Source organism: Vicugna pacos, chromosome 11 (assembly GCF_048564905.1).
Source record: "Vicugna pacos chromosome 11, VicPac4, whole genome shotgun sequence".
Classification (NCBI taxonomy): domain Eukaryota; kingdom Metazoa; phylum Chordata; class Mammalia; order Artiodactyla; family Camelidae; genus Vicugna; species Vicugna pacos.
In genome coordinates this window covers 66,807,122-66,824,079 of record NC_132997.1, presented here as the reverse complement: position 1 = coordinate 66,824,079, position 16,958 = coordinate 66,807,122, and the positions used below count along the sequence as shown (strand labels likewise).

General features: G+C 35.2%; 1 long non-coding RNA gene across 5 annotated transcripts in view; it reads left to right on the top strand.

Moving 5' to 3' along the window:
* The window catches only part of LOC116282434 (uncharacterized), an 85,455-nt gene that overhangs the window by 7,809 nt on the left and 60,688 nt on the right, over positions 1-16,958 (top strand). For 3 of the 5 annotated variants that reach the window (XR_012077475.1, XR_012077471.1, XR_012077474.1), the window contains one exon: positions 16,763-16,902. The exons of the other annotated variants lie outside the window; for them this stretch is intronic. This is a non-coding gene — a long non-coding RNA (uncharacterized lncRNA). The remainder of the gene's footprint in view (positions 1-16,762; positions 16,903-16,958) is intronic. 5 annotated transcript variants of the gene reach the window in all.

Here is a 16,958-nt window from a genome sequence, read left to right as displayed (position 1 = left end):
TGAAGTCTACAAACATTTGAAGAATTAACATGAATACTTCTCAAGCTCTTCCAATAAATAGAAGAGGAGAGAGAATACTTCTTAACTCATTCCCTGAGGTCAGCCTTATCCTAATACCAAAGGCACCCAGACACTACAAGAAAACTACAGATAGATCAGTATTCCTTGTGAATGTAAGTTTGAAACTCCTCAATAAAACTCTAGCAAATAGAATTCAGCAGTATGTTAAAAGGATTATACACCATGACCAAGGGGGATTTATTTCAGAAATGCAAGAGTGGCTCAACATACCAAATCAATGTAACATACCACATTAATAGAATGAGGGAGGGGAACCACATGATCATCTCTGCTAATGCTGAGAAAGCATTTGACAAAATCCAACATCCGTTCATAGTAAAAACACTCAGTAAACTAGGACTAGAAGGGAACTTCTCAACATGATAAAGGATATATATATAAAAAAAAAAACTCACAGAGACATCGTACTCATGGAAAAAGACTAAAAGCTTTCCGCCTAAAATCAGGAACAAGACAAGGATGCCTGCTTTTGCCACTTCTATTCAACATAGAATTTGGTAGTGCTGGCCAGAGTAATTAGGCAAGAAAAAGAAATGAAATGTATCCAAATTGAAAAGGAAGAAGTAAAAGTGTCTCTATTCACAGATTATATAAAGAATACACACACACACACACACACACACACACACCCCTCTGAGAGCTAATTAATGAATTCAGCAAAGTTGCGGGATACAAAATCAACACACAAAACAGCTGAATCTATATATACTAGCAATAAAAAATCAGAAAAAAGAAATTAAGGAAATAATTCCATTTATCATAGCATCCAACAGAATGAAATACTTAGGAATAAATTTGACCAGTGAGGCATAAGACTTGTACACTGAAAACTATAAAACATTTCTCAGAGAAATTAAAGAAAAACTAAATAAATGGAAAGGCATCCTTGCTCATGGGGAATACTTTATATTATTAAGATGAAAATATTACCCCAAAACAATATGCAGATTCAGTGCATCACTATCAAAATCCCAATAGCACATTTTTCAGAAATGGAAGAATTCATCCTAAAATTCATATGAAATTTCAAGGGACCCAGGATAGCCAAAACAATCTGAAAAAGAAGAAAAAAGTTGCAGAGCTCACACTTCCTCATACCAAAATTCACTACAAAGGTACAATAATTAAAACAATGTGGTACTGGTATAAGAGTAGACATAAGGACCAATGGGATAGAATTAAAAGCCCAGAAATAACCCTCAGATCTGTTATGGTCAGTTGATTCTTGACAAGGTTACCAAGACCATTTAGTGAGGAAAGGGCAGTCTTTCAACAAATGGTGCTGGGATAGCCACATTCAAAAGCATGGACCCTTACTTTACACTATATACAAATATTAACTCAAAATGAATAAAAGACCTAAATTTAAAAGGTATGAAACTCAGAAATTATATGCTATAAAACTATCAGAAGAAAACATAGGGAAAAATGTTCATGAACTTGGATTTGACAATGGTTTCTTAAATATGACACCAAAAGCACAAGCCACAAAAGAAACAATAGATAAACTGGGCTTCATAGTAATAAAAAACTATTGTACATCCAAGGACACTATCAAGAGAATGGAAAACAACCCATGGAATGAGAGAAAACATTTGCAAATCGTATGTCTGATAAGGGACTAAAATCCAAAATATTTAAGTATCCTACAACTCAACAATAAAAAGACAATCTATTTTTTAAAATGGGCAAAGAACTTGAATAGACATTCCTCCAACAAAAAAATGTACAAGTGGTCAATAAACACATGATTTGCATGAGATGCAAATCAAAATCTCAATGAAATATCATGTCACATCTACTAGGATGGTTACTTTTTTTAATGAAAATAACTAGTATTGGTGAAAATGTGGAGAAAGTGAAACCCTAGTATGTTGCTGGTGGGAATATAAAATGGCACACTGCTGTGGAAACCAATTGGACAATTCCTCAAAAAGTTAAACGTAGAATTACCTTATCATCCAGAAATTCCACTCCTAGGTATATACCCAAAAGAATTGAAAACAAAGACTTGAACTGATACTTAAACACCAATGTTTATTGTATACCAATAGCAGCATCATTTACAATAGCCAATAAGTGGAAACAACCCATGTGTCCATCAACAGATAAATGGATAAACAAAATGCAGTATTATACACACAAAGGAATATTATTCAGTCATAAAAAAGAATGAAGTATTTATACATGCTACAACATGGTTGAACCTTGAAAACAGTGAAATAAGCCAGAAATAAAAGGACAAATGTAATGTATCATGTAAATATTTAACACAGGCAAATTTATAGAGATAGAAAGTAGATTAAAGGTTATAAGAGGCTAGGAGGAGAGGGTAATGAGAGTTATTGCTTGGTGAGTACAGAGTTTCTGTTTTAGGTGACAAACAAGTTTTAAAAATAAAGGTGATGGTTGTGCAACATTGTGAATATAATTAATGTCACTACATTGCATACTTAAAAATGGTAAAAATGGCAAATTTTATGCTATATTTATTTTATCACAATTAAGAGAAATAAATAGCTTGTGTTGCAAATTAATGAGTGCATTGCTTGGGGCTGTGAAATAATTCCCCCAGAGGATCACTGTTATGAATAGCTATTTGCTTCCTAATTTAACCCATTAATGCAGAATACATATTTGCTATAAAGTTATAGTAAACAATTCTGTCAAAACACTGATATTTGACCAAAAGAGAAAAACAATATGTTGAATCAGAAACAGCATCATTTTTATTAACTGGTATCATTTTCATTAGTGGAAAATGAGAAAATAGAAAGTTTTCTATAGATTCCAGAGAAATCTAAGGGCAGTTCCTAGAAGGTTAAATGGGCTGATTCTTTTTAATGACTGTGGCAGGCTAAATAATGGCCCCTATGTTCACATCCAAATCCCTGGAACCTGTGACCTCATATGGCAAAAAGGACTTTGCAGAGTGATTAAGTTAAGGATCCTGAGATGGGAAGATTGTCCTGGAATATCTGGTGTAATCACAAGTGTCCTTACAAGGGAAGGCAAGAGTGTCATAGTGAAAAAAAGGTGATGACTAAAGCAGAGGGAGATACGGTATTGTGATGATAAAAGCAGAGGTCATTGTGGTGCAGGGGCCACAAACCAAGGAATGTGGGCAGCTTCTAGAAGCTGAAATAGTCAAGGAATTGGATTCTTCCTATAGGGCCTCCAGAAAGAAAGCAGCCCAGCCAACCCATTTTAAACTTCTGATCTCTAGACCTGCAAGATAATAAATTTGTATTGTTTTAAGCCATTGAGTTTGTCATAATTTGTTGCAGGAGCAAAACAAAACTAATACAATGACTAATTTTACTTCCATACTCATTGTTTCCTTTCCTTAAAACAGTTTCATCACAAGCACTATTTTTATACTACTTTGTTAAGATTATAGGTTTGGGAAAGGTTGTTTACCTTGATGAAGATAATAATGTAGACAATACTACCATTTACAATGCATTTGCCAAATACAAAGCGTTATGTTAAAAGCTTTACATACTTTATTTAAAAAATCTTTACAATCTTTTTAGGTAGGTGCCATTATCTCCTTTTACAAGTAAGAAAACAAGGCTCTATGGAGTTAAATAATTTGTTTAAGGTCATGTAGTGATGGTGTAAATATGCACGTGCTGAAAGAGAGCAGGCAAGTCAGGAGTTGAGTTATTTTTATATTTCCTGTGATAGATTAAGGGTAGTTGTTATTAGTAACAGAATGAAAATCTGAGAGAAGAGAAGAAAGGTAGAAAGAAATGTTTGATTGGGCTGGGTTCCCTGTATTCAGGTTAGCTTATTCAGGATAGCTTGACCATAGTTCAAATGGGGAGTTTAGGAAAGTCATAGGCAACCAGCCATTTCTGTGTTGAGTGTTTGTTTGAATGTCAAACTTTCAGATACGTTAGTTGTTCTTAAAAGAATTAATTTTCTTAAAACTTCTGGAAAAAAATGTTCTCCTCTGTATTAAAACTTTTTCATAATGAACATTGATTGCTACATTACACATTAGGCACAAGTGTTACCTAGTGCAGTTTTTTATAATTGTTATTGTTCATGTAACTGGAATATCTAATGTATATTTTAAATATACATTTTGCAAACACTAGGAAATCTAGAGGACAGTCTCTGAAGGAAGAAACAGTGGTGCTTAATTCTGGGCTACTTTTATTTATCCTCTCTGTTTTACATGTGACTACAATAAAACAATTTTTAAGACATCCAAATTTTTAAAGGAGAATATATATAAACATCTCATAATTTGGGGTGTAGATGAGGGTGGCTGGTGTTTTTTTTTTAAAGGTATTTCTCAACTCAATATTTGGGCCAAAGATTGTGGTGGAGTTTCTGCCCTCAGACCAAATCCCAGTGATAAGATATCTCTTTTTCACATAAGCAATAATGAGCCTGTAGGATTAAACCAAATAGTAAATGTCCGTCACAGGATAGAGGATGTGAGAAAAGTGTAAAGCGATAAGGCGGTAGTCGCCTCAGAGTGGTCGTTTCAGATATGGTGGTCCAGCAGAGTAGAAACTTGTCAGAAAGGAAAGGTGCCACGGATTAGATAAATATGTGCCCACATTGCCCAATGTCAAGAGCTAAAAACTGTATTGAAGTTTTATCCTGAAGTTAGAAATAACATCCTTATGAGACACTGAACATTAAATAGATATATGTTAAACTGATTCTGATGTTGATACATTTTTTTCATTTATTTGACAGTTACTGAGTGGCTACATGGTAGTTTTTAGGCCTCAGGATTAACCCAAGCCAAATTGCGAAGCAGGAAGTTTCATTTCGGTCATTTTACTCTTTCTACTATGCTCACTTTAGGGCGTTCAGCCTTCCCTTTCCTCCCTCAGACTTTGGAGCTTAGAAACTAATAACATTAATGCTACAGTGACAGGAGTAACATGGCTGTTTAGGATAAAAGATAGTTGTGTTCAGAAGAAGACAGTCTGTATTTTGGAAAGACACAGCACCAAAGTGTTAAGTTCTATTACCTATGGATAGGTAGAATTATGGTATCCATTATATTCTTTTTGCTTTTCTATTGTACTGATATGCCTTGTCTTCATAATGTAGGGGGGTACATATAAAGAAAGTAACAACAAAAAGAATGAATTAAAATTATTTTCTACCATTTCAGTTTTTATCTTTTTAATTCATTTTTAGTCTGTCAAACCTGCTTTGTTTATTTGGCAATGTTTTATATATATATGTATATAAAATTGAAGTGTAGTCAGTTTACAATGTTGTGTCAGTTTCTGGTGTACAGCATAATGCTTCAGTCATACATGAACTTACAAATATTCATTTTCATATTCTTTTTCACCATAAGTTACTACAAGATATTGAATATAGTTCCTTGTGCTATGCAGTATAAACTAGTTGTTTATCTAGTTTATATGTAATAGTATCTGCAAATCTCAAACTCCCAATGTATCCCTTCCCACCCCTTTCCCCACAGTAACCATAAATTTGTTTTCTGTATCTGTGAGTCTGTTTCTATTTTCATTTTTTTTTTAGATTTCACATATAAGTGATATCATATGGTAATTTTCTTTCTCTTTCTGGTTTACTTCATTAGAATGACAATCTCCAGGTCCATCCATGTTGTTGCAAATGGCATTATTTTATTATTTTTTATGGCTGAGTAGTATTCCATTGTATAAATATACCACATCTTCTTTATTCAGTTATCTATTGATGGACATTTAGGTTGCTTCCATATCTTGGCTATTGTAAATAATACTGCTATGAACATTGGGGTGCATGTATTTTCTTGAATTAAGGTTCTCTCTGGATATATGCCCAGGAGTGGGATTGCTGGGTCATATGGTAAGTCGATTTTCAGTCTTTTGGGGAATCTCCATACTGTTTTCCATAATGGCTGCACCAAACTACATTCCCACCAGCAGTGTAGGAGGGTTTCCTTTTCTCCACACCCTCTCCAGCATTTGTTGTTTGTGGACTTTTGAATGATGGCCATTCTGACTGGTGTGAGATGATACCTCATTGTAGTTTTGATTTGTATTTCTCTGATAATTAGTGATTGAGCATTTTTTCATGTGCCTATTGGCCATTTGTATGTCTTCAATGGAGAATTGCTTGTTTAGATCTTCTGCTCAGTTTTGGATTGTGTTATTTGTTTTTTTCTTATGAAGTTGTATGAGCTGTTTATATATTCTGGAAATTAAGCCCTTGTCAGTCTCATCTTTTGCAAAAGTTTTTTCCATTCTGTAGGTTGTCATTTTGTTTTGCTTATGGTTTCCTTTGCTGTGCAAAAGCTTATAAGTTTAATTAGGTCCCATTTGTTTATTTTTGCTTCTATTTCTATTACCTGGGTAGACTGCCTAGGAGAACATTGCTGAGATTTATGTCAGATAATGTTTTGCCTATGTTTTTTTCTAAGAGGTTTATAATGTTTTGTCTTATGTTGAAGTCTTTAAGCCTTTTTGAGTTTATTTTTGTGTATGGTGTGAGGGAGTATTCTAACTTCATTGATTTACATGCAGCTATCCAGTTTTCCCAAAACCATTTGCTGAAGAGACTTTCTTTACTATTGTATGTTCTTGCTTCCTTTGTCAAGATTAATTGACCAGAAGTTTGTGGGTTTATTTTTGGGATCTCTATTCTATTCCATTGATCCATACGCCTGTTTTTGTACCAATACCATGCTGTTTTGATTACTATAGCTCTGCAGTATTGTCTGAAGTCTAGGGGTTTATTCCTCCAGCTTCATTCTTTTTCTTCAGTATTGCTTTGGCAATTCTGGGTCTTTTGTGATTCCATATAAATTTTAGGATTATTTATTCTAGTTCTGTGAAAAATGTCCTGGGTAACTTGACAGGGATTGCATTAAATCTGTATATTGCTTTGGGTAGTATGACCATTTTAGGCAACGTTTTTTAAAGTTGTTTAAAAACTTTTGCAAATTGGACAAAACTTAATGTTTCCAAGTACTGGACATTTAGAGTGCTCTCAACTTTACAAAATTCTCAGTGAAGTAGAAAAAATACAACTGGTTAATATTTTTAACCAGATATTTTGATTGAATCATTACATTGCTTTGGAATCTTAAAGGATATAATATACTATGAAGGAAAATCAGAAGGGACTTATCATAGAGTAGATTAATAACATCTGTTTTATCTTGGGAACTTCAGAGAAGACCTCTTTGAAGAAGTATCATTTGTCCTAGCCCAATCAGTCTAAATACAAGGGACTAACTATCGTCTAACAAGGTCATATTTATTAACTCATTGCAATGAGGGAGATCACACACAGAACTGTGAGGCATCTGACCAAACAAGGAAAAGATAAAGTTATTATAGGATTTTGGGTTAGAGTGGAGATTGGGTAAAATTTAAATGAAGTAGTGTTTGGATAGACTCAAAGCAAATCAGAGGTCAACATCAAGTCTGGGAAGGATCCTAGTTCCTTGAAAACTACAAAGTTCACATAGATGTGGAGTGTTGTTTCCAGAAGCCCTTTGTCTGGAGCCCTGTACCCAGTTGGAAATGGAACCTGCTTCTCTGTATCAAAGTATCTTAGAATCTCCAGACAAGAGTGGAATGTTTTATTCTTATGATAACTAGTTTTAAACAACAAACTTTCTGATAGTCTATGGTTTTAAAGAACAAAGTTTCTTAACAAGTAAAAAGACAGTAACCACTGAAAGAAGATGGTTGTTATGACACTTTGGCATGTCCTTGGAAGAAATAGTTTCCTATAAACTTTGCAGCTGGCTTTATCCACTTTTATTATTACAACCTGATGAGTAATAGAGCAGGTTTTTGCTTTCTATGTCCCAACTAATGCTTAGTCTAAAGGAGATAACTAGCCAAGAGAGTGGAAAAGAACTTTCCAGGCAGAAAAGAACAAGTGTAAAGTTTGTGAACTGGAAAAGATCTTGACATGTTCAAGAACCTAAAATCCAATAGAAACTGTAACACAAATGATTCAAAATGAGACGAGAGAGAGAGGCAAGGATCAGATCTTGCAGAAAACCATTAGCTTATTAAGGATTTTTGCATTATATCAAAGAGCAAAGAGAAGATACTAATGAGTTCTAATCATAGGAATTCTTGAATCTTGATGTTCTAAAGTGGAGAATTCATCAATGGGACAATAGTGGAAGCTGGAATGTTGCAATAAAAGATGGTGATTTTTATTAGGGTGACAGCAGTAAAGAATAGAAGTGGAGAGATTTAAGATTTTGGGTAGTACTAAAAAGTCTTAGTGAGTGTTTGTATACAGTGAGGAAGAGGGAAGAGTTAGGAATAATTTCTCCATTCTGGCTTGAACATCCGATTAAGAGTGTGGTGGTGTTGAGTAACAGTGTGGTGTTGTTGACCAAGATGTGGAAGACTGGAGGGGAGGCAGGACTGATGGGAAAGAACAAGAGTGCAGCTTTGTATATCTTAAATTTGTGTGACATTCAAGTCAGGATGGCATGAAAGCACTTGGATTTATGGGTCTGGAGTTCATGTAAGGTTTGAGTTATTGATAAATATAGAACCATAAATTTATATTTGAGGCCATGAAAAAAGAAAGTAACATAATTTTAAAAATTGAAAAGAGAATTTGGGACAAAGCCCAGAACTACCAAAACTTGAGGTAGACAGAAGAGTCAGCAAGGAAGATCAGTTACCTTGAAAATGGCCAAATCCATTTATCAAAAGCTTGGTTTGATTCTTGGTGCTTCAGTTATACCTGTTATCAATTTCTTAGATTAATAAGGAGGTGAAACATGTCCTGATCCAACTTCTATTTTTATCCACTGCTCTGCATTATCTGTATTCATCTACTGAGGCATTTCCTTTCCTGAAATGCTTGTGACTGAAACCAGCAAACATGTATTTATTTGTGAAGAGCTTGAAAAATGCAAGTATACATGTGACATGTTATCACAGCAATAAAGAGATGTTTTAAATTTTATTTTAATCCTGTTTGAACTATATCATTTACCTGTGACTCTTCAGACATAATATGCACTTTATGCTTCTGAGCCTGTGCTCAAGCTGTTCCTTTTGGTTAGATGCCCTGTCTTTCCTCTTCTCTGCCTAAGTCCAACTTAACTTTTAAAACCCAGCTTCAGTGGCGTGCTCTTCTAGGAGCCTTTTGCTATTCTAATAGGCAGAACTAATGACTCCTCCTCTATATCCCCACAGTTTTCAGTTTATTCTGTTAGTAGAGATCTTGTCATATTTCACTTTGATAAAGTATAGAGAGATATGGATATATCTGTCTCTGCCATTAGATTGTAAGGTTTATGAAGGAAGCGACCATGTGTTGTTTTTTTCATATCTCTGAGACTGAAAGAAAGCTCATTGAATTTAGTTGTACATAGTAGGCAGTGACATAGCAAAAGGTAATGTGGTTATACCTGTTTCATGTTCAGATAAATGCAATGACATATATAAACAAAATACTCTGCTGACGTTTTAATTTTATATCCTATTTTGGCTTGTACAGAGTATAAGTTACATGCATACCAGACACTTCTCCAGACCTGTGAACATGCTGCTTTCTGTCTGGCATATACCTCTATTTCTTCCCTCCCACAATTCCATCCCACCTCTTATCTTTTAGCTTCAACCAAACTTTATGGAAGAAACTTTCAGCTACCTCCTCCTTCCACCTCCAGATAGCTTGCTCATTTGCAAGGTCTAATGTCACCCTGCATCCACATTGTATAACACACATCATCTTTTAGTTACTCAGTGAATTTTACTTTCTCTCCAAGACTGAAAACTCCCAGAAGGCATGGACAAACGTCTGTACTTTTTTTTCCTTGGGAAGGAGAGCTGATTTAAAAATTCTTTTTTAAATCGTTGAAAGAAACAGAATTAAAAAAAACCCCTCATATACTTTCACCCTGCCCCAGTAACCATGAACCTATGGCCAATCTTTCCCCTACCTATTCCCCATACCTTCTTATTATTTTGAAGGAAGGGCCAGGCATCATGTGATCTTATTTGTAAATATTTCAGTATGTGTTCCTAAAATGACTCCTTTTTATAACAAAACCAGAATGCCATTATCACACCTAAAAATGTGTGATTCGTGTCATCAAGTGTCTAGGCAAAATTCAAATTTCTAATTCTCTCATCATTTTTTAAATGTGTTTTCTTGAATCAGGATACAGACAAGGTCCACATCTTGAAATTAATTGTCACTCTTTTAAGTCTTTTTTTTATCTACAGATTCACCCTCTATTGTTTGTTTCATCTTTTTATAAATGTAAACACTAGGTTTTTTTTTTACAGATACTACATATTACAGATATATACCCCCAGTTCTTAGTCCAGTCCTGATAATAATATTTATTTTGATAAATACTCTATTTGATGAATAAAGGAATGAATGAATGAACAGTTAAAAATGAGTTGCATAAATGAGAAATCCCTGAGGAGAGGTATCAAAAGAAGTAAGACTTAATAGCAACCTTGTTTTCTCAGATCATATATTTCTTCAGTTTTCTCTGTGTGTTAAAATGTATTTGATATACAAAATGCATGACTTTGACATAAATATTATTCTCTGAAAATCTCTAAAAATTTAATTAACCGTGGAGTTGTTATAATTAGTTTATTTTGATTACTTCTGCTGGATAAAAATAGCCATCCAAGCAGCAAAATGAAGGCAGCCTGCAAAGGGCTTCTATTGTGTAATAAAACTTACTTTTCCCCCTCAAGAAATTGTCATTAGTAGACCATGCAACCTCCATTTCACTATCGTTAGATGTAGCGACTGTTCATACAGGACCTGATGAGATCGCTATACAACCTTTAATTGAATCAAATTCATTGATAAGGAAATTTATCTTCTTACCAGGTACTGACACTATAAATAGGGGAAATGAAGCTCAGCAAAAACTCAATGTAGAGAATAATATCATTGGAAAAAACTACTGGGAGAAAGAATTCTTTGTCAATAACAGAGAAAAACAAAGGTTAAACTCAATCCAGATTTAGTCCATATTAACTAATGAGCACAGAAATAAAGTTATTTTTTCTGCAATAATATTGACAGTATTTTTTAAAGTTTGATATTGGTATAAAAGATTATAAAGTTGTGGGTTCGTCACCAGTCGTGGGTTCTGGCCAGCAGAAGTCCCACCGAGACGGAATGAATTACTCAAGACTGTGGAGAAGTCAAGAGAGCGAGAGGGAGTCAGGAGCCAACTCCACGAGCCTCTCAAATCTCTCATATTTATCAAGTACAGTCAAAAGAGGAATGCAGGAACTTAGGGAAGGACAGGGTGGGATCACAATGAGTACAAAAGCTTTGTTTATTGTTAGTGTTTGGCTCAAGGTCAGAAGACCCTTTTGGTGAATCATGTTCGTGTTGAGCCTTTCAGCTTACCAGGGCGGAACGTATGAGAATCAGCTGCTTAATAACTTGGACTCTGGCGGCTGTGCCTGTCTTATGTTGCCCCCCCTCAGGGGATCTTACCCGTCATTGGCTAACCAGCCTTCTCACCTCTGAGTCTGCAGCTTTTTATAAGTTGTTTACATTCCAGCCCAAGGCTGTCTTGGGGATAGAAGACTAACAGCAGGCACGCCCAGCGTTTATAGCCAGGGGCCTTGGTCATTGCTAAAACCTCAAGGCAGTTACTAAGCACATCTTCAAGGAGATAATCGGCTGGGATTGTTACAATTTGTTAACCCAATCATGGGCTCCCACATAAAGTGAAGAGTAAAAGTCTTCCTCTCTCTAATCTCCCCTATTCAGATTTCCAGAGGTAAAACCATTGTTTCTTATACATCCAGGCATTTGCTATTAGAATGCAAAAAATGTATGTGTATATATGTATACACACACAGAGAAAGGATCTAACTAAACTTATTTTTCTTAGCTTACTTTCTCATCCAAAAATGTATCTTAGGTATTTTTCCATGGGAGCACATATATAGCTTCATTCTTTTTTTTAATATATATTTTTTATTGAACTATGGTCAGCTTACAATGTTGTGTCAATTTCTGGTGTACAGCATAATGCTTCAGTTATATGTGAACATACATATTATTTCTTTTCATACTGTTTTTCGCAGTAAGTAACTACAAGATATTGAATATAGTTCCCTGTGTTATACAGTATAAGCTTGTTGTTTATCTATTTTATATATAGTAGTATCTGCAAATCTCGAACTCCCAGTTTATCCCTTCCCACCCTCTTCCTCCCCCTGGTAACCATAGGTTTTCTATGTCTGTTGAGTCTGTTTCTGTTTTGTAAATAACTTCGTTTGCTTTTTTTTCCAGATTCCACATTTAAGTGATATCATATGGTACTTTTCTTTCTCTAGCTTCATTCTTTTTAGTGGTTCCATAGCATTTCATTGTATGGTTGTACCAATATAAATTATTTAACAAACCCCTTTATGGTGACATTTAGATGGTATCCTGTTACACACTACCTCAAGCAATGTTGCAGTGATCATACATACTTGTATATGAGTTTATGTGTAAGGTAAATTTCTTAACATGGAATTTCTAAGTCAATGAGTATTTCACTGTCAATAGATGTTACCAAGTTGTTCTTTAAAAATGTTATACCAGTTTACACTGCCACCATGTCTTGTTTCCTTTCGCTCTGATCAATGCTGAGTATCATCCATCTTTTTAATCTTTGCCAGTGTGGGAGGTGAAAAATGATATCCCACTGCTGGCTTTTATTTTGTTTTGTTTACAAATGTCAGTGTGGGGAAAGTCTTAGTGATTGATGAAACCATACACCAATAAGTAAAGTACAATGACAGAATGTGTTAAATTGAAACTACCAATGTGAACCATGAAATCTTTACTGTGGCAGTCCAGAGCATCCACAGAGGCAGCACTGTTGCTTATCATCAACACTTATATATCCACTTCTGGAGCCCATATTTTGATCTCTATTATTATTCTTATTAGAGGAAACCAAGACTTTTGAGAATAATTAATTCATGTCCTACAGCAGGAAAAAAATCCAGAAGCCTCCAGAAATTCCTGTTTGTTTTTTAAACAAGCCAGGATGTTTTCAGGATCATTAGAAGCAACTCTTAAAAAAGCGGAAGAAGTCAAATTGAGGGGGTTCCCTCTAACCAAGTTGAGCTGCATTGATTAAAAAATTATAATAATTGTGTTAAATTAGAACTCATTGAATTCTTGAAAGACTGTAAGTTTCTAATGATGCCCCAAAGGAAAATGTATACAAGGTACAAAAATGATAGTTATAAATATTAAAAGGATGAATAGGATAGGTTATATTTAGCTTTTGTTAATTTTAGTAACTGGGAAAATGTTTATTATATAATACATTTATTAATATATAATAATAATAAATATCTATTTCTATTAAGTATATTCATTCATGAAGAAGAGGCATGTTCCTGTTTCTGTTAGTATGAACAAAAAGAGCAAACCATATGTGAGTTTTTCCCAACAGTTCTGGAAAAAAAAAAGAACTGTATTAAGCAAAAGGAGGGCCAATCATCATGTGGGATTTCCCTGGGGGAGGGGAGTTTAATAGCTAATTAGCACCACGGATCACACACAGTAACCATTTAAATGACAGTCCAACATTGTATTTCAAGATGTGCTTCAAGATGACAAATTAGACAAATGTCCCCCCCAAAAGGAAGCTAACTGCAGAAACACATTCTCTCATCTGTCAGGTAATAAAACATGTAGATAACCTTATAATTATAATGAAGAAATGGTAAGACATTTACATAAGTTTCCGGTTATACCAACAAACCACATCAATACATCATGATGAAAGGATAAAAATTAGATATAGCTGGCTTATAGAACACCTCAATTCTAGTAAAAACACTGCATTTTCTAAAATTTAAACCTATCCATATGAAATATATGAAGGATAGTGAGGTAGGATGAATAAACTTTCCTCAAGATGTCTGTGTCCTAATCCTTCAGAACCTGTGAATTTTACTTTACATGGCAAAAGGGATTTTGCAGATGTGATTAAGAACCTTGAATTGGGAACTGTTTTGGATTGTTGGGTGGATTGATGTAATCACAACACTTCTTATGACAGTCAAAGGAAAAGTTCAAGTCAGAGAATAAGGCTATGTGATGCTGGAGGAAGAAAATGTAACATGATGCTTTCTTTGAATATGGACGTAGGGGCCACAAGCAAAGAAATACAGGAGGCCACTAGAAGCTGAAAAAAATCAAGGAAATAGATTTTCCTTCCTGTGCCTCCAGAAAGAACCAGCCCTGACAATACTTTAATGTTACCTCAGTTTAATTAGTAATGGATTTCTGAATTCCAGAACTGTAAGAGAACAAATTGATGGTGTCTTAAACCACTAAATTTTTGCTTATTTGTCTTGTAATGGCAGTATTCTCAAGCTCCTTCCAAAATCCTGAAGGAAGAACATCTACAAGATGCTCAGATCCATTCATATTGCCAAACCGGTCATCTCAGCATATTTTCTCTGCATCATTATGCTAAAAAAGTTTATCTTTTCCCATTTGGAAGCATACCATCAAATGTCTCACCAGTTATACAGGACTTTTTGTGTGCCATTTCCCATTAAGGAAGGTCAGTGTGTTCCAGTTCTCGGAAAATGAGAAAAGGGTTTCTGTCTGACTATAGCAGATGCTTTTGGTGCCATGTGCAACATTCCTCAGCCCATCAGACTTTTTTAGTACAGCATGGTAGTCAATTCCATGCACATTGTCAGTGTCCACTTCAAATTTATACCGTGGCTACCCTTGCTGTTCTGTCTTAGGCTTTCTTTGAAACATGGGAAAGCTGCTCATAGCCTGCAGGCTCAGTTCTGGGGCTTGGGGGAGTCAATCACTCTGGAGGCAACTGGCAACCAATGGGGATAAGAGTCAGCAGATAAATGTCCCTGCCTTCCTGTCCTTTGGTGAGTTGTTCCGGGCAATTCTATGCAGTTCATCAGAGGGGCCCCCTGGGACTGAGCTCCAGTTGCCCACAGTGGTAACCAGCTCACTGTATTATCCTTTGGGGAGCTTTTCTCTCTTCCCTGTCTCACTCCTTCCACTCCCTCACTTCTGATTCCTAGGATCACCCTCAATGTCTTCTCCTAAGTCCTTGCTGAATGCTCTGCTTTAGGGGAACCCCAAACTAAAACACCTACCATATATTAAATTTAAATCCTGAGTGAGAAGTAATGGTGGGAGAATTATTGGTTAAAAGCAGTGTTCAGCTTCCCTCAAACCACCCACCAAAGCAGCTGCGTACTCCATGCAGATAAGATTCTGTTCTTGCCCTCTGATGAGCCTTTATAGTGAAAAGGATGACCTGAACTGGAGATATCCGTGTTCCATGGCCCCGATAGTGAATGGCCCCAGGATGCAATGCCTAAATTGGAAAGTTTTTAAAAAGTTTTCTTATAATTTATATTATCACTTTTAAAATAGTGTGAAAAGTCTAGGCAATATGTCCTATTTGTTAAATCTACCTTAAGCTGCACATCTATTAAATTGACCATCTCGATAGTAGGTTTAGATGGATGGAAACATCAGGCACGGATACAGCTTAGACAAACAAAAGAGTTTATTTATCTGAAAGACACAGAAGAAAGTCAACACAATTAAAATACATGGGCAACATTTCCCAAAACAAACCAAGATGTGTAACTTCCTAATCTCAAATGCCCCCCTAGAGGATGTATACTTGCAGATAATAATGCCTGTTTAGTGAGGGTCCTATCTGATGCTCTGGAAGCAGAGAAATCTCTCCAAGTCTAGCCATACATACATACATATATACATCTATTGCTGGCATATTCTTCCATGTAGCCCAGTCTAGATTTGTGTAAGAGATTCTTAACTGACCAAGTGCACCTCATCAATGCGGTGGTTACACACTGCAAAAAATATAATTGCAAGGTACAAGGACTTTAGGTACGAACAAAGCCCTACTCCATTACTCTCAAGCTCTGTAATTTACTACAGCCTGAGCACGCTGCTGAGGAAACATAGCAGGGGTCAGTTTCCCAGCCTTTTCCAGGAGATATTTGAGCAAATGTTTAGATCCACTATTGGACTTATGTTGAACGAGTTCCTGTAGCAGTCTGCATCTACCTCTGTATTACTTACCACAAGTAGAAGTTAAACTCCATGAGGGCAGGGATTTTTATCAGTTTTGTACATTGCTGTAGTCCCAGTGCCTGAAACAATGCCTGAAACATGATAGAAATGATAGAACCTCAATAAATATCTTTCGATAAATAAATATAAATGAATTAGAGATTATATATTGGATGTCTCTCTCCTCCCCTGGAATTTAAACTTCACAGATGGAGAGATCTTCTCCCTCGTCCACTTCTGTATTTCCTATACCTAACACATTACCTGCCTCATAAAGTGTGTTGCATACATTTTGGGTAAGATAGTGTTTGTGTGAATGAAATTTGGTAAAATCCATTCAGCAAAGATTAAAATAAAAAGTAATTACATATTCTTATTTCAAGACTTCCTTAAAGATAAATCTTCTGTGCTAAATAATCATTCAATATGTCCTCTCAGCTTCTAGGACCATATTATCTCAACAATATGCATTCAGAATATCCAATTTAGCCTTGCCTTTGCAGAGAAAATTATTTTCTTTTTTAGAATGACTCCAAAATATGTAGGAATACACATATTTTCCTCTTCTTCTTTTGTAAATTGACGTTGACTTTTTAATTTTTATTGATAGTTCGGAATCTATAATGAAAATGCTGACAAGCTCTGGCTCTGGTAACAAGTATTACAGATAACTCAGAGAATAAAGCTTCCTGCATTCCATTAAAATTCATCTTTTGGAAAATGATATAATGTGGTTGACTGGAGATGAAGGTAATTTATCAATTTATTTGGTGATGCATATTCCATAAACATAACTTTTCTAAAAT